At 42.7% G+C, this 24224-nt stretch overlaps 1 protein-coding gene across 2 annotated transcripts in view; it reads right to left on the bottom strand.

Annotated features, from left to right (window-relative positions):
- The window catches only part of AGO4 (argonaute RISC component 4), a 69770-nt gene that overhangs the window by 12961 nt on the left and 32585 nt on the right, over positions 1-24224 (bottom strand). The window lies entirely within an intron of this gene.

The following is a 24224-nucleotide window of genomic DNA, read 5'->3' on the forward strand; positions in this document are numbered from 1 at the left end:
CCAAAAACGAATTGATCAGCTATTATAATCTCTGGCAGGGAGAATAGGAGCTGTTCTACAGTACCCGGCAGTGGCCACTACACACTGAATAGAACTGCGCAATGCATCCTTTGGACAGGTGATCAAAATCCTTTCACAGATCAAACCCTTTACATACAAACACTCTAACAACAGCGGCCACTACTGTCAGCCAATTGTAACATCAGCATCTATATAGTTAACAGAGCATGGGGGTACCCTCTTTACCCAAACTGGCACCCTGAGATCATTATTCTATGACCCTCATTGACAATGCAATGACAATCTATGGCCAAATATTGGCCATAGGGTCAGCCAACTACAGTTCAGATGTGAGCAAAATTTTAGTGGTAAAAATAAAAAAAATTTCAAATTTTCATTCCAGACTTTCTATTGTGCACCAACGCCTGAAAAGCACCCAAAGGGTTAATAAACTACCTGACAGCAGTTTTGAATGTGCTGAGCAGTGTAGCTTTTAAAACGATCACATTTGGGGGGTTTCCAATATATAGGCCCTAATGTCTGTACAAAACTGAAAATAAAGTTTTGTAAATGTCCTTGAAAAAAAATATTTAAAATTGCTGCTAAATTTTTAAACCCAACAACATAAGAAGACACTTTAAAAATAATGTTAATGTTAAGAAAACATTACATTTACCTTAACTTTTTTTATGTGTTATGAGGGTATGTGCGCATGATCAGGATTTGAAGAAGAAATATCCTGAGAGTGTCTGCATCTCCTTAGCAGGAAGCGTTTTTGTACATCAATAAATACTTTTTGGAGATAAATAAAGTTATTTGGTGGGACATTGCTTAAACCCTTGGATTACTGTCAGATCTGGGGTGAGTATATTTGTTAACTTAAATTATTAAAAAATATGTCTGTTGCATTTCAAATAAAGTGTTTGCTCTGTGTTTGTGTGTTTATTTAACTCTTTACTTTAGTTTAATTAGGTTTGGTGATGAAAGGGCCTGATTGACACCTTCTCATCACCAAACTAAAGAGCTGGGTGTCAGCTAGTCCCATTCACCCAATCTTCATTAGCATTTCTATTCATGCAATTTATGTGGCTGCTGTGAGCTGGTATTTTTAGCCTGGGAAGGTGCCATTAGCAAACATGGTCCCTGGCCATTAAATAACACCTCACAGGTGGTTCGTTAGCCGCTACGCCCCCTTGCCACCGATCAGCACTCAGCAGAGCTTTGGATGAAGCGCATTTTTGTTGCGTCCAAAATGTGGTGTCCTAATGCTGCACTTTTGTTGTTGGTACATGTGAATCCACCACAAATAATGACACTTCAATCGGTTAAAATCTGCAGTGGAGACTAGCGTGTCCGCTACAGAAATTGACATGCTGTGGGTGAGCTTCGGTACGTGGCCACGGTCAGGAGCCGCTGCAGATTTGACGCTACATGTTTATACAGCATCAAACCCGCAGGGTCCAGATATTACAGCATAGTGGATGGGATCTCTAGAAATCCCATGTCCACTATGCGTGCATCAGAGGCTGCGGATCACCCGTGGACACTGACATGCGGAGCGTCTTTCAGGACCGCAGCATGTCAAATTCTCTTGCAGAGGCGCTAGTCTCTGCAACAGAAATTTAAAAAGTAGCGAATGCGATAAATTTGAGTGGTTCAGTGAACACATGATAATTTACCTGCACTCAATAGAATGCAACGTTTTGGATGCAGCAAAAAATAAGCGTCCAAAGCGCTGCTACGTCCGGATCGTGGGCACAGAGCCTAAAATTTAAAAAAAATAAAAATAGTGTGGGCTCCAGCGTTATTTTTATAACCAGCAGAGAGAAAGCTGACTGCTGGGGGCTGATATTAGTAGACGGGGAAGGGGCCATTAGCCAAAAATGTTCCCTGGCTATTATCAGCCCACAGCTGTTTGTTTAGCCTTTACTGGCTAGATTACAGGGAGACCCCAGAAAACAAATTGACGTAGGGTCCCCCTATAAAATCTAACCAGCAAAGGCTAAACTAGACAGCTGCGGGCTGATATTAATAGCCAGGGAAGGGGCCATGCATACTAGCCCCCTCCGCGGCTATTAATACCACCCCTCAGCAGTCCCAGAAATGGAGCATCCATAAAATGTGCCAAATCTGGCGCTTAGCCTCCGCTCTTCCCACTGCCCTGTGGACTAATGGCGTTGGGGATCACGTCAGCATTGTATTGGCGGCTGACGTGAATCCCAGGTTAGTAATGGAGAGGCGTTCATAAGATGCCCCCATTACAAACTGTGTAGTAAAATGGTCGCCGCTTTTTCAATAAAAGACACGGCCAGAATAAAGTATTTTAATGAAATAAAAAACACACGGTTCTACAATTTTTTTTATTACACTCCGTCCGCGAAGCCATCGATCTTCTAAAAAAAAGTTTTAAAAAAAACCCAAACAATTATATCTCTCACCTGTTCGCCGTCAACTACGTAGTCCACGATTACGCCGAGTGGCCCACGGCGATCTGGGTCACTTCTACAACAGTGACATCAGAAATCACTGATGTCACTGCTGTAGAAGACAGCATTGTATACTGACAGGGGTGTAAAATCACTCCTGTCAGTATACATGCTGCAGGAGGTCACTGGGATTGATCAGCTGAAGATCAGCCCCAGTGAGCTTACCACCCTGGGAACATTCTTGAGAATGTTCCCAGGGTCAGGTCACGCGACCATCCGCTGACCGGTCACGCGACCATCCGCTGACCGGTCACGCGACCATCCGCTGACCGGTCACGCGACCATCCGCTGACCGGTCACGCGACCATCCGCTGACCGGTCACGCGACCATCCGCTGACCGGTCACGCGACCATCCGCTGACCGGTCACGCGACCATCCGCTGACCGGTCACGCGACCATCCGCTGACCGGTCACGCGACCATCCGCTGATCAGTGCAGTCAGCGCAGGTCTTGGCAGCTCGGTACACTGCGTGGAGCGAGCCCGCTCCCTGCAGTATACCGCTAGCCGCAGGGGAGATGGCATCGCCGGGGACGAGGAGGACACCAGGGACAGCCAGACAAGTGAGTATAAGGTTTCTTTTTTTACCGCAGGCACGCAGGCTGGGCAGAGCAGACTACTGCTCCTCCCATCCACGTCACTCTCGCTGTTATCAGTGAGAGCAGCAGTCAGATGAGAGGAGATGTAGTCCTCCTCTCCCAACATGGGTACCACCCGCAGCGCGTTTCTGGCGCGATTTCGCACCCATTGACTTTCACTGAAACGCAGCATATCTGCAGGTATAGATATTATACCTACGGGTTTGCTGCGATTCAATGTAAGTCAATGGCCGCGATTTCACGGCGGAAACGACCAAACAATGGTCATGCTGCAGTTTTTACCACAATGCAATCCCGGAGCAGAAATTTCCGCATCATATGCACAGCACATCCGAATTCGCATTTCAGTACCTGGCAGACCTATTAACAAGCGTTTCCGCGACAGGAAAACCGCCGTGAAAACGCATCAAAAACACATCGTGTGAACTTAGCCTGACTCTCTGGATTTAAAAGATAAAAACAATTTAAAAATGGCTCATTTTTTGTCATATAGCTAATATTTTTAAAAATAAACGCAAAACATGTTGACCTAAATTTACCACCAACATAAAGTATAATGTGTGACGAAAACTCAATCTCAAAATCTCAAAATCACTGTTATATAGTGAAACATTCCAGAGTTATTGCCACAAAGTGACAGGATAGATTTGAAAAATGCAGCTTGATCACTAAGGGGTTAAATTAAGTTGATTACTGTAGTATTTAGTTAACCCCTTTACCCCGCAGGGTGGTTTGCACGTTAACGACAAGGCCAATTTTTACAATTCTGACCACTGTCACTTTATGAGGTAATTACTCTGGAATGCTTCAATGGATCCCCCTGATTCTGAGATTGTTTTTTCGTGACATATTGTACTTCATGATTGTGGAAAAATTTCTTCGATATCACTTGTTTATTTGTGGGGGAAAAAAAATAAAATTAAAATAAAAAATTTTGAAAATTTCGCAGTTTTTAACATTTTAATGCCCTTAAATCAGAGATATGCCACACAAAATAATTAATAAAAACAAAATTTCCCACATGTCTACTTTGCATCAGCACAATTTTAGAACCAACATTTTTTTTTTGTTAGAAAGTTATAAGGGTAAAAAGTTGACCAACAATTTCTCATTTTTCCAACAAAATTTACAAAACCATTTTTTTTTTTTTTTTTTTTAGGGGCAACATCACATTTGAAATGACTTTGAGGGGCCTTTACTACAGAAAATATCCAAAACAGACAATTCTAAAAAGTGCACCCCTCAAGGTGCTCAAAACCACATTCAAGAAGTTTATTAACCCTTCAGGTGCTTCACAGGAATTTTGGAATGTGGAAGAAAAAGATGAACATTTACCTTTTATTCAGAAAAATGTTACTTTAGACCCAATTTTTTTTATTTTTGCAAGGGTATTAGGAAAAAATGGACTCCAAAATTTGTTGTGCAATTTCTCCTGAGCACGCAGATACCCCATATGTGGGGGAAAAACACTTTTTGGGAGTACGTCAGGGCTCAGAAGAGAAGGGGCGCCATTTGACTTTTTGATTGTAAAATTTGTTTGAATAATTAGCGGACGCCATGTTGCATTTGGGGAGCCATTGATGTGCCTAAACAGTGGAAACCCCCCACAAGTGACACCATTTTGGAAACTAAACCCCTCATGGAACTTATCTAGATGTGTAGTGAGCACCTTGAACCCCAAGGTGCTTCAGAGTTTATAATGTAAAGCCGTGAAAATAAAAAAAATCTAACTTTTTCCACAAAAATGATTTTAGCCCCAAATTTTTTATTTTCACAAGGGTAAGAGGAGAAAATGGACCCCAAAAACTGTTGTGCAATTTCTCCTGAGTACATCGATACCCCATATGTGGGGAAAATACACTGGGCACTCAGCAGGGTTCAGAAGCACTGTGTGACTTCTTGAACGCAAAATTGGCAGGAATCTTGAGCGGACGCCATGTCGCATTTGGAGAGCCCCTGATGCGCCTAAACAGAGGGAAACCCCCCCACAAGTGACCCCATTTTGGAAACTACACCCCTCAAGTAGATCATCAAGGGGTATAGTGAACATATCGAACCCAGAAGTAGGACACAGAATTTGATAACATTAGGTCATCATATCGAATAAGTCGTCATTAGTCCTGAGCGCAAGTGCTCGCTACTTGAGTTTGCATCAGGTACTCGGGTATGTACCATGTATCGCGGATGCTCGAGTCCCTGCCCCGCATGTTTCACGGTTATTAGATACCCAAAAAAAAAACATGCAGGGATCGCTCGTGCATGGCAGGCAATCCCCGTGAGGTTTTTATGGGCGTATAACCGCTGCAAAACTGTCACGGGTGTGTCGCCACGAAGATCGTCACGAGTACACAGCCTGACTTCTCGCAGCTGACTTGTTGGTGCTTTGTGTTTTTCGGCAGTGAGGGAGTTAATTCTCTCTCTCTCTGTGCTAGACGAGGTCCAGCCTCGCCCAGCTGCAATCAATATTTCTGTAGTGAGACTCCTTCAAATGCCTGCTGGTCTGTTTGGGAAGTGTCGGTGAAAGCATTTCATTCAGACTTACAGAGCGGATCGTGGTGTTTGGAGTTTCTGAGATAAGTGTATTTGGAGTGTCTTTTCCCTTCCTCGCTTTATCATTTATCTCCTTTCCCGTTGGTGTTCCCTCTGTTGTAGTTGTGTAGTTGTTGTATGCAAGGTGGTCTTGGTTTTTCCCTTGTACTGTCTCGTTCGTCTAAGTACTGTGTGTGGGCATATTATTACTTGTCCCCTTTTGTTGTGATCGGGGTCCTTCTCAGGACTAGATTACTTAGGTGCAGGGATCCTCAGGAGGTAGGGGTTACGCTGGCGGCCTGGACCTCTGTACCTTTAACAGTACCTCCAGGTTGAGGGATTAGTCAGGGCCCCAGCTTAGGGTCAGCTTAGGCCCCCTACCTCCAGTATACAGAGACAGCGTGACAAAAACATATGGGGCAGAGATTCGAGCATGTCACTCGAGCAGCCGCGATACTTGGCGCATACCCGAGCACCCGATGCAAACTCAAGTAGCGAGCACTTGCGCTCAAGACTAGTCACCATATCGTCGTCATTTTTTTTTTTACTTTTGAAAAAATCCCAACCCCAACACAACCCTAACCCTAGCACAACCCCAACCCTAAAGATTAATTTTTACGTCGTGCCTCGTGCAGTATAAGTGAATAGACGACTTTATTCTTCGGGTCGGTGCGATTACAGCGATACCAGATTCATATTGGGTCTATGAATGACAGCTGTCACACACAAAAAAAAAAAACTTTTTTTTTTTTTGCAAAGACTAGTTTTTGCATCGCCAAATTTTGAGAGCTATAATTTTTCCATATTTCAGTGTCATATGATGGCTCGTTTTTTGCGGGACAAGTTGCCGTTGTTATTGGTACCATTTTCAGGCGGGTGACATTTTTTGATCGCTTGCTATTCCAATTTTTGGGAGGCAGAATTATCAAAAACCAACAATTCAGGAATTGTTTTTTTTTTTATGCCGTTCCGCATGTGGTGAAATTGATAAGGCAGAGCTTTATTCTTCGAGTCAGTACGTTTACAGCAGTACCGCATTTATATTTTTTTTTTTATGTTTTGGCGCCTTTACACAAATTATTTTATAGAAAAAATAATTTTATTGTATCGTTTTATTCTTTATTCTGAGAGCTCCAACTTTTTTATTTTTTGGCTGATGGAGCTGTATGGCGGCTTGTTTTTAGCAGGACAAGAGGATGTTTTCAGCGGTACCATTTTTATTTACATTAGTCTTTTTGATTTCGATTTATTCCATTTTTTGTTTGGCGGTATGATGATAAAGCATTGTTTTTTGCTTCATTTTTTTTACCGTGTTCACTAAAGGGGTTAACTAGTGGGACAGTTTTATAGGTCAGGTCTTCCGGATGCGGCGATACCAAATATGTGTACTTTTATTGTTTGTTTTTTTCCATAATATTATTTTATTTATGGGTACAGTATATTTAGGCTGTGTTCACACGATGCGTATTTCATGCGTTTCCGCGGCGTTTTTGCAGTTGCGTAAACGCCGCGGAAACGCATGAAAAACGCATGGTAGAAGGGAAGCAATGTTCCCCAATGGAAATCCGCATGTGCTGTGCCCATGATGCGGATTTTTCCGCAGCGTTAACGCTGCGGTCAAAAATCCGCAGCATGTCAATTAATTTTGCGGAAACGCGGCGATTTCGCCGCCATTGACTTGCATTAGAACGCGCCAATTCCGCAAGACAGCATTTGTACTTGCGTAATTGGTGCGTTCTAATGTGCGGATGGTACCCGGGTGTGGAGGAGAGGAGAGTCTCATCCACACCCAGGTACCATTAAAAAAGCTGTAAAAGAAGAATAAAATAAAAAATAAATGTATTCTTACCATCTGTCGGCCCGCGCAGCGCTCCCGCTTGGTTCCCGGCACTTTTACAGTGAGTTGTAGGACCTGCGGTGACGTCAGAGTCATGTGACGGGTCACGTGACGCTGACGTCGGCAGGTCTTTCAATTCAAAGTTGCCGGCAGCCGGGAGAACAGATTGAGCAGGACAGCGCGGGCCATCGGAGGTAAGTATATACACTCTCTCGGGTCACACTATATAAATCCATGCTGTTTGCATGGATTTATATAGTGTGACCTAGTTGTCAAGCACTTTCCAAGTGATGCTAAAATCGCCTGGAAAGCGCTTGTCAATCTGCATGCGGAAACGCATGTGAATCTGCATGTGGATCCGCATGTATTCTGCAGGAAAAACGCATGCACAATCTGCATGCGTTTTTTCTGCCAGGGAGATGCAGAAATGATGCAGAAATTTTCTGCTTCATTTCTGCATCGTGTGCACATACCCTTATAATTTTTTTGGATTATTTTCTTCATAAATATTTCTACAATTTTTATTTACAGTTTGATACTTTTTTTCTTACTTTTACACTTTGTCCCACTATGGGACTTTGATCTTTTTGCAGGCTGATCACTTGCATAGTACATATTATATACACGGCATTCTCCCCTCACTTAGTGACATCACATTCATAAACCCTTCTCCCTCTCCTTCATTCGCTCCAGCCGCTGCCTGTACTCTGCTCCTTGGATCACGCCCTCCTTCTCTGCCGCCACCTGCCTTCATCTCTGTGCCCCCTCCTGTCACATTCCCTCTGTACTAGGGAATTGCATAACTAGCAATCCCTGACACGACAGACTCCATTGTGACACCTGACAGCAAGTACCAACCTCTTTAGTGACCTGCGCAGAGTACAGGCCTGCAGGGGTCACAGGGTACAGGCTGCCACCATGCCCGCCTGATGGACACAACAGCGCAAGCATTGCCCATCTGAGCTATACACTGTGTGCTGAATTATTAGGCAAATGCATATTTTGAAAACTTTAATACTTTTTATACATGTTGTCCTACTCCAAGCTGCATAGGCTTGAGAGCCAAGTACCAATTAAGTAAATCTGGTGATGTGCATCTCTGTAATGAGGAGGGGTGTTGACTAATGACATCAACACCCTATATAAGGTGTGCTTAATTATTAGGCAACTTCCTTTCTTTTGGAAAAATGGGTCAGAAGAGAGATTTGACGGGCTCTGAAACTCCAAAATTGTGAGATGTCTTGCAGAGGGATGCAGCAGTCTTGAAATTTCCATACATTTGAAGAGTGATCACCGAACAATCAAACGTTCCATGGCAAATAGCCAACAGGGTCGCAAGAAGCGTGTTGGCCAAAAAAGGCGCAAAATAACTGCCCATGAATTGAGGAAAATCAAGCGTGAAGCTGCCAAGATGCCATTCGCCACCAGTTTTGCCATATTTCAGAGCTGCAACGTTACTGGAGTATCAAAAAGCACAAGGTGTGCGATACTCAGGGACATGGCCAAGGTAAGGAAGGCTGAAAAACGACCACCTTTGAACAAGAAACATAAGATAAAACGTCAAGAATGGGCCAAGAAATATCTTAAGACTGATTTTTCAAAGGTTTTATGGACTGATGAAATGAGAGTGACTCTTGATGGGCCAGATGGATGGGCCAGAGGCTGGATCAGTAAAGGGCAGAGAGCTCCACTCCGACTCAGACGCCAGCAAGGTGGAGGTGGGGTACTGGTATTATATTGATCACTAATTTTTTTGTTTTTGCATGTCAGAAATGTTTATTTCTAAATTTTGTGCACTGATATTGATTTACCTGGTGAAAATAAACAAGTGAGAGGGATTATATTTGGTTTTTATTAAGTTGCCCAATAATTCTGCACAGTAATAGTTACCTGCACAAACAGATATCCTCCTAAGATAGCCAAATCTAAAAAAAAAAACCACTCCAACTTCCAAAAATATTAAGCTTGGATATTTAGGAGTCTTTTGGGTTGATTGAGAACATAGTTGTTGATCAATAATAAAAATAATCCTCTAAAATACAACTTGCCTAATAATTCTGCACACTGTGTGTTTGTGTATGCAGATAGATATATACACTGTGTTCCAAATTATTATGCAAATAATATTTTCTCAGATTTTCCCAAATTACCTATATGAATTGCAGTCATTGTAATTTTCCAGTCAAATAACTATTAGAGTACAATTGTAAGGTTTTTGTACAAACTGCCTATGATAACAGTATATTTTTAAAAAAATAAAAAACTCAAACTGCACTCAAACTGCACGTTCCAAATTATTATGCACAGCAGAGTTTTCAGCCTTTTCATTTTAATAAAGAACAAAAAAAATGGTCATTTTTGAAATTATAAGCATTAGCAGGTTATTACAAACTGAAATCAAACAGTTTTCAACTCAAAACTTTATTCTAGGTGATGTTACATTTGCACATAGGACCGCTTGTTCGAAAGGAGCTTCTGAACTCTCTCGTCCATTGAATTTGTCAGGTTTTGGATGGTTTCTGCTTCAATTGTTTTGCATGAGGACAGAATACCCTCCCAGAGCTGTTGCTTAGATGTGAACTGCCTCCCGCCATCATAGACACTCCTTTTAATGATGCTCCAGAGGTTCTCAAAGGGGTTGAGGTCAGGGGAGCATGGGTCCCACACCATAAGTTTGTCCCCTTTTATGCCCATAGCAGTCAGAGATGCAGATGTGTTATGTGCAGCATGAGACACAAAAGTTTGGACACACCTTCTCATTTAAAGATTTTTCTGTATTTTCATGACTATGAAAATTGTACATTCACACTGAAGGCATCAAAACTATGAATTAACACATGTGGCATTATATACCTAACAAAAAAGTGTGAAACAACTGAAAATATGTCTTATATTCTAGGTTCTTCAAAGTAGCCACCTTTTGCTTTGATGACTGCTTTGCACACTCTTGGCATCCTCTTGATGAGCTTCAAGAGGTAGTCACCGGAAATGATTTTCACTTCACAGGTGTGCCCTGTCAGGTTTAATAAGTGGGATTTCTTGCCTTATAAATCGGGTTGGGACCATCAGTTGTGTTGTGCAGAAGTCTGGTGGATACACAGCTGATAGTCCTACTGAATAGACTGTTAGCTGCTTTTTTCTTGCCATAATACAAATTCTAAGTAAAGAAAAACGAGTGGCCATCATTACTTTAAGAAATGAAGGTCAGTCAGTTCGAAAAATTGGGAAAACTTTGAAAGTGTCCCCAAGTGCAGTTGCAAAAGCCATCAAGAGCTACAAAGAAACTGGTTTACATGAGGACCGCCCCAGGAAAGGAAGACCAAGAGTCACCTCTGCTTCTGAGGATAAGTTTATCCGAATCATCAGCCTCAGAATCGCAGGTTAACAGCAGCTCAGATTAGAGACCGGGTCAATGCCACACAGAGTTCTAGCAGCAGACACATCTCTACAACAACGGTTAAGAGGAGACTTTGTGCAGCAGGCCTTCATGGTAAAATAGCTGCTAGGAAACCACAGCTGAGGACAGGCAACAAGCAGAAGAGACTTGTTTGGGCTAAAGAACACAAGGAATGGACATTAGACCAGTGGGAATTAGTGCTTTGGTCTGATGAGTCCAAATTTGAGATCTTTAGTTCCAACCACCGTGTCTTTGTGCGACGCAGAAAAGGTGAACGGATGGACTCTACATGCCTGGTTCCCACCGTGAAGCATGGAGGAGGAGGTGTGATGGTGTGGGGGTGCTTTGCTGGTGACACTGTTCAGGATTTATTCAAAATTGAAGGCATACTGAACCAGCATGGCTACCACAACATCTTGCAGCGGCATTAGGTTCCATCCGGTTTGCATTTAGTTGGACCATCATTTATTTTTCAACAGGACAATGACCCCAAACACACCTCCAGGCTGTGTAAGGGCTATTTGACCAAGAGGGAGAGTGATGGGATGCTACGCCAGATGACCTGGCCTCCACAGTCACCAGACCTGAACCCAATCGAGATGGTTTGGGGTGAGCTGGACCGCAGAGTGAAGGCAAAAGGGCCGACAAGTGCTAAGCATCTCTGGGAACTCCTTCAAGATTGTTGGAAGACCATTTCCGGTGACTACCTCTTGAAGCTCATCAAGAGAATGCCAAGAGTGTGCAAAGCAGTCCTCAAAGCAAAAGGTGGCTACTTTGAAGAACCTAGAATATAAGACATATTTTCACTTGTTTCACACTTTTTTGTTAAGTATATAATTCCACATGTGTTAATTCATAGTTTTGATGCCTTCAGTGTGAATGTACAATTTTCATAGTCATGAAAATACAGAAAAATCTTTAAATGAGAAGGTGTGTCCAAACTTTTGGTCTGTGCTGTATATTTCAACACCAGAGATATACCACACAGATTTAACTAAATTGACCAAGTAATGTGAAGTAATCTTCTACTCCTTATTCGAGAGCCTATTGATAAATGACATTCTTAGTTCTTCCTTCAGGTGCAAACACGAACAGATTTTTGGCTGTTCCAACTCTTGAACAGGCCACATAAAGTTGACCATGAGAAAAGCATGGAGATTGTAAATCGATTCCAACTACTTTCAAGGACTGTCCCTGAGCCTTGTTGTTGGACATAGCAAATGCTGGTCGAACAGGAAACTGGAGGCGTTTAAAATCTAAAGGCAAATCATGTGGAATGAGAAGAATTGTTGGAATGAAAACATCTTCTCCTGTGGCACATCCTGTCAAAATGGTTGCCTCAATTACATGTGGAAACAGGTTCTTAATCAAGAGTCTTGTTCCATTACACAGCTTTGGTGGATCCAAATTTCTCAATAGCAGAATAGGTGCTCCAGGTTTTAGAAAGAGGATGTGAGGAGGAAGTCCTTGTGCTTTGTTATACTGAGAATGTCCTTTGTTGCCTATATTAACCAATCAGAGCTCAGATTAATTAACTGTAGCAAAATAGAAGCTGAGCTGTGATTGGTTGCTATTGGCAGCCTGATAAATCTTTGTGAGATGAGTTTTGTGTGTGCTGAGGGTGGTATATGTGTTCAAGCACGTGGTAGTGTGTGTGTTCATATCCCCGTGTGTGGTGAGTATGAATATCCCATGTCGGGGCCCCGCCTTAGCAACTGTACGGTATATACTCTTTGGCGCCATCACTCTCATTCTTTAATTCTCCCTTGTTCACATGTGGCAGCTGTCAATTTGTCTCCAACACTTTTCCTTTCATTTTTTCCCCATTATGTAGAAAGGGGCAAAATTGTTTGGTGAATTGGAACGCGCGGGGTTAAAATTTCACCTCACAACATAGCCTATGACGCTCTCGGGGTCCAGACGTGTGACTGTGCAAAGTTTTGTGGCTGTAGCTGCGACGGTGCAGATGCCAATCCCAGACATACACACATACATACACACACATTCAGCTTTATATATTAGAAAATATTATATATAAGCGTAAGAGGCAGACTTCAAAGCTGTGCAAATTGTAATGGAAAACAGTTTGAGCACCTGCGTTGATGAAATTTAAGGGCTTTTGTATTGTTCAGAATAAAATTTAATTGTCAATGTTATGCTTGTGTTAGTAAATATAATTTTATATAGAAATCAAAATAAATGTTATTTTCTGTCCACCTACTTTTGGACCACCGTGTATAATATGTATACATACAGTACAGACCAAAAGTTTGGACACACCTTCTCATTTAAAGATTTTTCTGTATTTTTATGACTATGAAAATTGTACATGCACACTGAAGGCATCAAAACTATGAATTAACACATGTGGAATTATATACTTAACAAAAAAGTGTGAAACTGAAAATATGTCTTATATTCTAGGTTCTTCAAAGTAGCCACCTTTTGCTTTGATGACTGCTTTGCACACTCTTGGTATTCTCTTGATGAGCTTCAAGAGGTAGTCACCGGAAATGGTCTTCCAACAATCTTGAAGGAGTTCCCAGAGATGCTTAGCACTTGATGGCCCTTTTGCCTTCACTCTGCGGTCCAGCTCACCCCAAACCATCTCGATTGGGTTCAGGTCTGGTGACTGTGGAGGCCAGGTCATCTGGCGTAGCACCCCATCACTCTCCTTCTTGGTCAAATATCCCTTACACATCCTGGAGGTGTGTTTGGGGTCATTGTCCTGTTGAAAAATAAATGATGGTCCAACTAAACGCAAACCGGATGGAATAGCATGCCGCTGCAAGATGCTGTGGTAGCCATGCTGGTTCAGTATGCCTTCAATTTTGAATAAATCCTGAACAGTGTCACCAGCAAAGCACCCCCACACCATCACACCTCCTCCATGCTTCACGGTGGGAACCAGGCATGTAGAGTCCATCCGTTCACCTTTTCTGCGTCGCACAAAGACACTGTGGTTGGAACTAAAGCTCTCAAATTTGGACTCATCAGACCAAAGCACAGATTTCCACTGGTCTAATGTCCATTCCTTGTGTTCTTTAGCCCAAACAGGTCTCTTCTGCTTGTTGCCTGTCCTTAGCAGTGGTTTCCTAGCAGCTATTTTACCATGAAGGCCTGCTGCACAAAGTCTCCTCTTAACCGTTGTTGTAGAGATGTGTCTGCTGCTAGAACTCTGTGTGGCATTGACCTGGTCTCTAATCTGAGCTGCTGTTAACCTGCGATTTCTGAGGCTGGTGACTCAGATAAACTTATCCTCAGAAGCAGAGGTGACTCTTGGTCTTCCTTTCCTGGGGCGGTCCTCATGTGAGCCAGTTTCTTTGTAGCACTTGATGGTTTTTGCAACTGCACTTGGGGACACTTTCAAAGTTTTCCTAATTTTTCGCACTGACTGACCTTCATTTCTTAAAGTAATGATGGCCACTCATTTTTCTTTACTTAGCTGCTTTTTTCTTGCCATAATACAAATTCTAACGGTCTATTCAGTAGGAGTATGAGCGGTGTATCCACCAGATTTCTGCACAACACAACTGATGGTCCCAACCCCATTTATAAGGCAAGAAATCCCACTTATTAAACCTGACAGGGCACACCTGTGAAGTGAAAAATATTTCCGGTGACTACCTCTTGAAGCTCATCAAGAGAATGCCGAGAGTGTGCAAAGCAGTCATCAAAGCAAAAGGTGGCTACTTTGAAGAACCTAGAATATAAGACATATTTTCAGTTGTTTCACACTTTTTTGTTAAGTATATAATTCCACATGTGTGGATTCATAGTTTTGATGCCTTCAGTGTGAATGTACAATTTTCATAGTCATGAAAATACAGAAAAATCTTTAAATGAGAAGGTGTGACCAAACTTTTGGTCTGTACTGTATGTATACATATTATACACGGTGGTCCAAAAGTAGGTGGACAGAAAATATAATTTTATATAGAAATCAAAATAAATGTTATTTACTAACACAAGCATAACATTGACAATTAAATTTTATTCTAAACAATACAAAAGCCCTTAAACTTTATCAACGCAGGTGCTCAAACGGTTTTCCATTACAATTTGCACAGCTTTGAAGTCTGCCTCTTACGCTTCGACAAACGTTTTGAACAAGTCTCTTTGGGTATTAATTTCTTGAAATGCATCTCTTATGTAATTTTTCAAATCACTGACACTTTTTGGTTTTCGACTATAAACTTTGTCCTTGAGCACTCCCCAAAAGAAAAAATCCATTGGGGTCAAGTCTGGTGAACGTGGCAGCCAATGAAGTGGCCTCTTTGGCCAATCCTTTTATCAGGAAATGTTTCATCAAGATACTCGCGGACTACTCTTGAATAATGTGGAGGAGCCCCATCTTGTTGGAAATAAAGGTAATTTGAATTAGGCTGTTGCTGTAACTGGGGAACAACTCGATTCATTAGAATTTCAAGATAATTATCTCCTGTGACTGTTCCATCAAAAAATATTGGTCCTAAAACACCAAAACTTGTAATACCACCCCAAACATTGACACCAGGCTCATTTAGTTGTTGCTCTAATGTTAAATGCATGTTCGTTAAGCATTTCATTAAGCATAATCTCACTAAATTGCAGCCGCCGGTCTGGATCATCCTCCAATAAACCATGAATTAGACGTGGACGATAAGCTTTCCACCCAATAGATTTCAGGATTCGCATGATAGAAGCTCGTGAAATTCCCAATTCCAAAGAGGCTCTTCTGGTGGACTTTTTTGGACTCTGAACAAATGTTTCAGCAACAAGTTGTTTATTATCTTCTGTACAGACTGTTTTGGGTCGAGCAGTTTTTGGAGCATTAAAGATTGAGCCAGTGGCATTGAATTTGTCATGAATGCGTTAAATGGTTTGTCTCTTTGGGGCTTGAGTACCAAATGTTTCAACCCAATTTGCTCTAACGGTTTCAGCATGTTGAGATTTCTAATACTCTGTTAAAATCCATTTTCATTGATTTGTATTTAAATTAATTTGCCATTATGTGTTATCTAAATTATCTGAAAAGAAAACAGATTTGGGGGAGATCTGTGAAAACTAGATCTGTGAAACTGGCTCAGTTGCCCTTAGCAACCAATCGGATTCCACCTTTCATTTTCCAAAGAGTCTGTGAGGAATGAAAAGTGGAATCTGATTGGTTGCTAAGGGCAACTGAACCAGTTTCACTTTACACCATGTTTGACAAATCTCCTCCCTCATAACCTTATTACACTTTCTGTCCACCTACTTTTGGACCACCCTGTGCCAACCGCACCAGCATATTGTCTCACAAGGGGTCTGAGGATCTCATCTCGGTACCTAATGGCAGTCAGGCTACCTCTGGCGAGCACATGGAGGGCTATGTGGCCCTCCAAAGAAATGCCACCCCACACCATTACTGATCCACTGCCAAACCGGTCATGCTGAAGGATATTGCAGGCATCAGATCGCTCTCCAAGGCGTCTCCAGACTATGTCACGTCTGTCACATGTGCTCAGTGTGAACCTGCTGTCATCTGTGAAGAGCACAGGGCGCCAGTGGCGACTTTGCCAATCCTGGTGTTCTGTGGCAAATGCCAAGCGTCCTGCACGGTGTTGGGCTGTGAGCACAACCCCCATCTGTGGACGTTGGGCCCTCATACCACCCTCAATGGAGTCGGTTTCTAACAGTTTGTGCAGACATGCCCATTTGTGGCCTGCGGGAGGTCATTTTGCAGGGCTCTGGCAGTGCTCCTCCTGTTCCTCCTTGCACAAAGGCGGAGGTAGTGGTCCTGCTGCTGTGTTGTTGCCCTCCTACGGCCCCCTCCACGTCTCCTGGTGTACTGGCCTGTCTCCTGGTAGCGCCTCCAGCCTCTGGACACTACGCTGACAGACACAGCAAACCTTCTTGCCACAGCTCGCATTGATGTGCCATCCTGGATGAGCTGCACTACCTGAGCAACTTCGGTGGGTTGTAGAGTCTGTCTCATGCTACCACATGTGTGAAAGCACAACCAACATTCAAAAGTGACCAAAACAACAGCCAGAAAGCATTGGTACTGAGATCTGGTCTGTGGTCCTCACCTGCAGAACCACGCCTTTATTGAGGGTGTCTTGATAATTGCCAATAATTTCCATCTATTGTCTATTCCATTTGCACAACAGCATGTGAAATTGATTGTCAATCAGTGTTGCTTCCTAAGTGGACAGTTTGATTTCACAGAAGTTTGATTTACTTGGAGTTATATTCTGTTGTTTAAGTGTTTCCTTTATTCTTTTGAGCAGTGTGTGTGTGTGTGTGTGTGTGTGTGTGTGTGTGTGTGTATATTATATATTTATATACAGTGCCTTGTGAAAGTATTTGGGCCCCCTTGAACTTTTCTACCTTTTGCCACATTTCTGGCTTCAAACAAAGATATAAAATTCTAAATTTTTTGGGAAGAATCAACAAGTGGCACCGGAAACTTAAAGCAATATGTCTCCAAAACAGGAAATGCACAACAAAAAAAATGAGGAACGAATGGGAGGAATCTAGACTCAATGTCTTTGACCGAACTGTAAGAAACCGCCTAAATGAAATGGGATTTACATACAGAAAAGCTAAACATAAGCCATCATTAACACCTAAACAGAAAAAAAACAAGGTTACAATGGGCTAAGGAAAAGCAATCGTGGACTGTGGATGACTGGATGAAAGTCATATTCAGTGATGAATCGCGAATCTGCATTGGGCAAGGTGATGATGTTTGGTGCCGTTCCAATGAGATTTATAAAGATGACTGCATGAAGAGAACATGCAAATTTCCACAGTCATTGATGATATTGGGCTGCATGTCAGGTAGAGGCACTGGAGAGATGGCTGTCATTACATCTTCAATAAATGCCCAAGTTTACATTGATATTTTGGAGAGTTTTTTTTATGCCATCAATTGAAAGGATGTTTGGGGGTGATGACATCATTTTTCAAGATAATGCATCCTGCCATAGAGCAAAAACGGTGAAAACATTCCTTGAAAGAAGACACATAAGGTCAATGTCATGGCCTGCAAATAGTTCGGATCTCAATCCAATTAAAAATCTTTGGTGGAAGTTTTAGAAAATGGTCCATGACAATGCTCCAACCTGCAAAGCTGATCTGGCAACAGCAATCAGAGAAAGTTGGAGGCAGATTGATGAAGAGTACTGTTTGTCACTCATTAAGTCCATGCCTCAGAGACTGCAAGCTGTTATTAAAGCCAGAGGTGGTGCAACCAAATACTAGTGATGTATTGGAGTGTTCTTTTGTGTGTTTGTTTTTCATGATTCCATAATTTTTTCCTCAGAATTGAGTGATTCCTTAACGTTTTCCCTGTGCTTGGTCTGAAAAAAATTACCCTTACTGAGTACATTTTTTATCTTGATTTCTTTTAGCCCTAAAGTTGCCATTTGAAATGACTTTAGTTTTGTGCCATGTCAGAGATCTGCTTTTTTTTCAACAACATTAAACAACTGAATGAACATCCTCCGAGCCCGGTGATTCCATAATTTTTGCCAGGGGTTGTACACACACATAAAATATTAAATATTTTAAAAATGTGCGCTCTCTCTTTTCAGTCTTTTCCATTTAACCAGACTGAGCCACAGCACTTGGGAGCAATATAAGATATCACAAGAACAGCTTCTATTTAAAAGGGCTGGTTTATTTATCTCCATAAACCACGTAAGGACCAGGTGAACCACACCCAGAAGTGGAGATATGGTGAGCTGCTCATAATCAACCTGTCATGGCCGTTTAACCACTTTTATTCCTATATGCACTAAAGCATTACTCCAGGTTTATCTCCCATCCACTATATGTTTAAACAGCCACCTTACATACCTCCCCCTTTGCCTAAAGCAGTGGGCTTGGCACCTTCTACCACTAGACAAGGGATATTCGAGCGAGAATCGGCATTACCATGCAACTCCCAACTCTATGTTCTACATGCAAGCGGAAATCTTGCAGGGCTAGAAACCTGCGGGTAACAAGCATTTATCCCCTTTTCCTTCCTCATCCACCTGAGTGGGTCATGGTCTGACACAAATTGAAATTCTCGCTGCAAGAGATAGTATCGCAATGTGTCCACTGCCCACTTTATGGCCAGGAATTCCTTTTCTACAATGAAATATTTTTTCTCACATGCTGATAGTTTCCTGCTCCGGTAGAGAACAGGATGCTCCTCTGGTAGAGAACAGGATGCTCCTCTGTTTCTCTTGAGAAAGGACCACTTCGAATCAGCCTTCTGAAGCGTTCGTTTGGAGTAAAAATTCCTTCTTAAAGTCGGGGGTAATCGTTCTTGAAAGGCCGTCTCTAACGTCCATTTGGCCATGACTGATTTTGTCCCCTTAAAGATGATGTCCATCAGAGGTGCAGCCACCATGGCAAGTTTGGACTGAACCTCCTGTAGTACCCCACGATTCGCAGAAAGGCCCCAACTTGCTTTTTGAGAGTGGTTTTGGCCAGTTCTGGATTGTGTCCACTTTACTGATCTGAGGTTTGATTTTGCCTCTACCTACTACATATCCAAGGTATTTGGTCTCCTCTTTCGCTTTTCCCCGGCACATTTTTTTTGGATTTATAGAGAACCCCGTCTTCCTGAGAGCATCAAACACAGCCTGGACCTTTCCCAGATGACTTCCCCAATCTAGGCTGAAGATTAGAATATCATCCAGGTATGCTGCACTGTAATTTTTACGGGGTGCAAGGATCCGGTTCATTGCCCTCTGGAAGGTGGCCGGAGCTCCCTGCAGTTCGAGCGGCATCCAGACATACTGGAAGTCACAGTCGGGCATAGAGAAAGCAATCTTCCCCTTGTCTTTTTGTGACATGGGGATTTGTCAATATCCCTTTGTTAGATCCAAGGTGGTTATGTACCTTGCCGGCCCAAGTCTCTCGATCAGCACAGCGACACGTGGCATCAGACTGGATTCGAATTTGGGAGACTTCGCCCAGCTTCCGAAATCATTACAGAATCTCCATTCTCCATCGGGTTTTGGATCAAAGACAATTAGGTTAGACCTCCCGCTCTTAAGATTCCTCAATGACTCAGAGATTCAGCATACGCTTCACTTCCCTGGAGAGCAGTTCTCAGCGGGCCTCTGGAATTCAGCAGGGCTTCAAATTCACCAGCACATAGGGTTCCGTCAAAACCTTTGTACACCCCGGCACCTCTGACAACAGATCCCGGTTTTGTTGCAGAAATTCCCGACATTGCTGTTTTTGGGCCTTCAATAACGTCTCGGCTATTGTGACGTCTTCAATGTCCCCTCCTGGCTTAACCAGCAAACAGAGTTTCAATGGGGTCCCTTTCTTGCCATACCTTGAAGGGTAGCGGCACGAAGGGATTATGAAAGTGAGAGGTGGGAGCGGTTAACTGGCAGGTGGGACAGGACTTGCAGTACCCTAGCATTTCCCGGTGACATCTGGGCCAATAGAACCTCCGCCTGAACCATTCTTGGGTTTTGTCAACACCCAGATGGCCAACCAAGACATGTGAATGGGCCCTGTCCAACACCCTACGTCTACAGGTTCCTGGTACCAACAATAGCGCCACTACTTCGTTTCTGACCTTAGTAATCCGGTACAATAAGTCCCATCATAAAATAAGGAAATCTGGTGTCAGCCCCTGGCTCCTGTGTTATGCCGTTTATAACAGTTACATTATTGAACACTTTTTTTAAGAGCGTTAAGCCCCTTTTTTGGGTGGACCCAAAACTGTCGGCTTCCGGAGATACTACCTCCTCATCTACCACCATTACGCAGAAGGGAAACCAGTCAAGCTCAGGAGCTGGTGAGACTTCTTTAGGGTCAACCTGTCTCTTACTCGAGCAATCAAGGTCTCCGCCCCTCCCCCACAAGTCCCAAAACAACACCAAGTCCCGGCCTATGATAATTGGGTGCAATAAATCCTGGACCACGCCAACCTCATGGGACTCAGTACCTTGGGCAATCTCAATGATCACTTTGGCCACCAGATAGTCTTTAGCATCTCCGTGAATGCATTGGATGCCCACCTTCTTCCCAGAAATCAGTTGGAGAGGAAGTGTGGCCCTCATGAGGGTCAGCAAAGTCCCCGAGTCTTAGTAGTCCAGTCATTTGCAGACCATTCAATTTTACGGGAAAAGCTTGGGGTCTCTCGCCAGGTGGACAGTCCATACACCGGATATGTGTAGAATGAACACCGGCATCCCATGCTAGAGTCTATTTGCTCGGTGGTTAGGGGACAATGGTCAGCTATATGATCTGGGCATGACCACCGCCGCCCCCTTGGACTTTGGACGCCCCACCACCTTTTTAGCCTCCGCCCCGCAGTATGGAGTGGGTTGCCTCCCCAAGGAACCGTTGACCCCTTTAGACCAAGTCATCGGCATTCCGGGGAATCTTCATGGGCGACGCAAGTCTGCATCAGGCTTGGAAGGGAGTACACAAACAGGTCCATTACCACTTGTTCAACCATCTGTGCTGGGGTAGAGGACTCGGGCTGCAACCACTTTTGGACAAGGTGAAGCAGATGAAACATTTGGGAGCGGGGGGGGGTAATTATTACGGTGGTGATATGCCCAGCGGTGGACCTGTTGTGCCCTGACAGATATTGTCATTCCCAAGAGCACCAAAATTTGAGTTTTCAATTTCGCATATTCTTTGGCGTCCTGTAAGGCTATATCATAGTAGGCTTTTTGTGGCTCCCTCGTTAAGTATGGCGCCAGGACTTCCACCAACTGCTCTGGTAGGAGTTTTTCCCTATTGGCTTGGGTTAAAGCAATGTAAATAATATTAATATAAAACAATTATAATATGTTAATATTGAGCAGAATTAATTTCAGCCTATTGGTTCAGGCCTCCACAACAGTCACGGTCTCTCACGTGGCCCCTTGGGAAAATTAATTAGAATTGCAAAAACATTTCTTGCCATGGAAGAAAAATATAAATGATGTTATCCCAAAAGACTAATTTCATTGATTTCCAGTCCTACCACAAAGTGACCTGCTTAAATAATTTCAGTGATCTTCTCATTAATTATAAAGAGCTGACTAATAGTTTTAAAAGGGGCTAGTGCTTGGAATCATTGTCTTCTTCTGTTAACCATGGTCATCTCCAAGGAAACATGGGTAGCCATCATTGCTTTGCACACTAAGGGCTTTACAAGCAAGGATATTACCACTTACCTCTGTATATTAACCATTTAGCTGATCATAAAGAACTTCAAAGAGAGGATTAATTGGTGTGAAAAAGTTTTCAAAACACCCAAGAAAGTTCAGCAAGTGCCAGGATCAGCTCCTAAAGAGTATTTAACAAAGGGATCGGTTTAACATCAGTGCAGAGCTTGCTCAGGCAGGTGTCAGTGCATCTGCAAGCACAGCAATGAAGACTTTTGAAGGCTGGCCTAGTGTTAAGAAGGTCAGCAAAGAAGCCATTTCTCTCCAAGAAAATCATTATGGACAGACTGACATGCCGTATGAAGTACAGGGTTTAGACTACAGAGGACTGGGGTAAAGTTATTTACCCTGATGAAGTCCCCTTCAGACTGTATGGGACCATCTGGAAGAATGAGTGTCTGGAGAAGAAAATATGAGCACTGCCACGATTCCTGTGTCATTTCCTATGTCATGCCTACACTAAAGCATCTAGAGACCATTCATATGTAAATTTGCTTTTCAAATCAAGGGAGTGGGGCTCACTCACAATTTTGCACGAACATTGCCATGAATCTAACATCCTCCAATAGAAGAACATATTCTTCCAAACATCAAGCAATGTGGTGATGAACAATGCTTTTTTTCCCAGCAAGATGGAGACCATGTCACAAGGCAAAAGTGCTAACTAAGTGGCTCAGTGAATAAAACATTGACATTTTAAATACATGGCCAGGAAATGCCCCAGATCTCAATCCCAATGAGAACGTGTGGTCAATCCTCAAAGAGTGGGCGTACAAGCACACTCAGATATTGTGATAAACTCCAAGCACTGATCAGACAAGAATGGGTGGTCAATAATCAGTCAGGACTTGGCCCAGAGGCTGATATTCAGCATGTAAAAGGGTGAATTGAAGACGTCATGAAAAATAAGAGTCAACACTATCAATACTGTGTCTTTGCATAAACGTGATATAACAGTCAATAAAACTTTAAAAACTTATTAAGTGCCCATAAGGTTATGTGCATATGTTTGGATTTTGTTGCTGAAAATTTAGCTGCAAGTAGTTGAAGTGTTGGCAAGAAAAACACAGCATAGCAAAGAAAAAAAAAAAAAAACACGCACTTCTGATGAGGGGTTTGCCATTTATGTAAGTGGGTGAAAAACGCTTAAAGCACTGACATGCTGCAGATTTCAAGATGAAAAAAACAAAAAAAAAAACCAAGCTTTCATAGTTCAAGTCCTCAAGGAAAAAACAAGCGGCATTTCCATGAGATTCCAGAAATTACAGTACCAGCAAAGGGAATAAAAAGTGCAAAGTTTTTTTTATCCTTGAAAATCATGGGCCAAAAACGCAGTGTGTGAACAAGTCCTAACTGTACTTCAGTACAAGAATAGAAACATCTGACAAAAAAAAAATCTAAACACACTGAAGCAGCAATCTTTGAGAAAACCAAAGTTTTGTCAAAACTTTTGGCCCCAACTGTAGACTCTGACAAGTCTCCTAGTTTTGAGCATTAGTGTCTATTCTAACAGAAGTTTAATGGCAACAACAGGACTAGCGATGATGTTTCTGATCTGCAAGGTCGGGGTCCTGAAGGAGACCTCCTCCCCCCCCCCCTCCCCGGCGATCAAATTACCTACTCACAGACTTCCTATTGAGCCTGTACACCGCCTGCAGCAGCTGTTGACTTCACAGATGTGTTTTGTCCAAAACCACTATGCATCACCAATAATCTATAAAAACTATAACAGTTACCCTTTAAGAGGAATAGTAGAAAATGTATTTTTCTGCAAAATGGACCATGTGACATAGAACAAAAAACTATCCCTGTAAGCTTAAAGCACCACATCTGTGATTTTCAATTTTTTTTTTTATTATTATTGCAGTGCTGGAGTGGTGCAACCTGTTTTAGTTCCCTGCCCCTAATATCATATTCACTAGCCATTTTCATCTGTTATTAGCACAGCTCCAGTTGGTCTCCAGCAGTTTGTGACCAGCAGTATCGCTCCACTGTTTGATGGGCGAGCCAAAAGTCACTACTTAATTTAAGTCTATGAGAACAAGAACGAGGCCCTAATAGAGTTACATTGAGATCTTGTGATCGTTATCTAGCTCTGGTCACAAGATGGTGAAGCGGGACCAAAAGCGGCGCCAGGAAGAGCTGAAGATATAAGGTGGTGAGTATAATAATGGAGCAGGGAACTTAGATTAGTGGCACCACTCCAGCACTAAAGGAAAAAAAAATACGCTGGAGT

Source organism: Phyllobates terribilis, unplaced genomic scaffold (assembly GCF_046119375.1).
Source record: "Phyllobates terribilis strain yellow unplaced genomic scaffold, ASM4611937v1 Scaffold_2__4_contigs__length_985480577, whole genome shotgun sequence".
Classification (NCBI taxonomy): domain Eukaryota; kingdom Metazoa; phylum Chordata; class Amphibia; order Anura; family Dendrobatidae; genus Phyllobates; species Phyllobates terribilis.